Source organism: Montipora foliosa, chromosome 13, assembly GCF_036669935.1.
Source record: "Montipora foliosa isolate CH-2021 chromosome 13, ASM3666993v2, whole genome shotgun sequence".
NCBI classification, from domain to species: domain Eukaryota; kingdom Metazoa; phylum Cnidaria; class Anthozoa; order Scleractinia; family Acroporidae; genus Montipora; species Montipora foliosa.
Window position 1 is genome coordinate 12,387,498 of NC_090881.1, and position 1,491 is coordinate 12,388,988.

Genomic DNA, 1,491 nt, shown 5'->3' on the forward strand with positions numbered 1-1,491 from the left:
AAAAAATTTCTGGTAACTCTGATAATTTAGATGCTGCATGGTGAGGATACTATGATCTATATTATGAAAGCGTTTTGAAGAATTTTCCTTGACTGACGCGGACTGAAACTCGTTCGCTATTAAATAACTGATATTTTTCATTCTATCCCGGCTTTTTATCGTCTTTCGTGTCATACTGCGCTTCTCACACGAACATTATTTACCACGTTATAAAGCATTTTACTCGTAATCCACGTTTGCCTTTAATACCACGTAACATTGACCAGACTTTAACTTTTCTAACTGCTCGATTGCTGTTTATCTGCAGCATATTATACATCTCATAACGTGTCACGCCTGGGAAAGAAAATTATAACTTCCTGTTATCCTAATTGATCTTGGGTTTGACTTTTCCCAGACCATGAGTTGACAAAAATTATATAATTGTGGGTGTAACAGAGTAGGTAATCATTGAAGTGACTTAAAGTTTGGGAAAGGTCCAGGTTTCAAGTCTACTTAAACTCAATAAGGCATGTGTTCTATAAATATGGTATTATGTAAGAGTCACAAAGCATCGTTTACTGTTTTAGCGCCAAAGAAGAGCGGAGATGCGTTTTGTCCTTTGCAATTGCAAGCTTCTCGTTCAATTTAACTGATTCTTTCAAACAGTCCATCCGCAAACATTCTAATGACTTTTGAGTTAAGTTTTATGTTGCATTCCTTTTGTTTCAGGAACAGATCCTGTTCAATCCTGGCTAGATCGCTGTATGCGCTGATTGAAGTTTCTATCTTAACAAAACGTTTAAAAGAGAAAGGTACACACGAAACAAGGTATGGGATTTTTGAAGTTAAGAATGTGATTCGTCAGCACATATTTCACTTCGTTTCGATGATTCAGTTTTCATCAATATCAATAGTAACAAAATCTGCCTCAGAAATCATATGTTCGTGTTGTCACCGAGGTTTCAAAGGGAAGCCGACCTTGGAAATCGTGAGTCGATCAGCAGTCATCACAGAGTTCCGCAAGGGGATCAGATGATCTGCTAATTGCCTCATTTGCATAATCCGAGTAGAACCCAAATATGATGCGTCTGCCTTAACAAGTAAAAGGATATTTGAAATCTAATGTTCTCTGTGATTTTAATGATGATGGAGGGATATTCTAGTCAATGCGCTCCCTTTCCGCATTGATTTATTATAAGGATAACATGGTGAAATGTAAGTGTAGCCGATTCACTGTCTCTTCATAGTAATAAAAAAAGGCAACAGATAGTGAGAGTGGTGAATACACTTTTTTCACGTTGTTAAAATGCACATAGTTTACAAAATATATTGATGAAGCTGTCCAGTCCAGCGCCAAGTTTAAAAGTCTGAGGATCGTGTTTTTTTAGAGTACTTTACAGTGGACGGTCCTTGAAAAAGCTCTTGTGAGTAGACAACTCTAAGATCGATTGATTGTCCAAGGCCCCGGGTCCAAGGCCAGATGAATTAAAACAATGATCAGAGTATATC

The 1,491-nt window shown here is 37.4% G+C and overlaps 1 protein-coding gene across 1 annotated transcript in view; it reads left to right on the forward strand.

Annotated features, from left to right (window-relative positions):
* Positions 1-595: 595 nt before the first annotated feature.
* The window catches only part of LOC137981713 (E3 ubiquitin-protein ligase DZIP3-like), a 16,706-nt gene continuing 15,810 nt past the window's right edge, over positions 596-1,491 (forward strand). The window contains exon 1 of the mRNA XM_068828775.1: positions 596-810. The gene's annotated coding sequence lies outside the window, so the exon portion shown is untranslated. The remainder of the gene's footprint in view (positions 811-1,491) is intronic.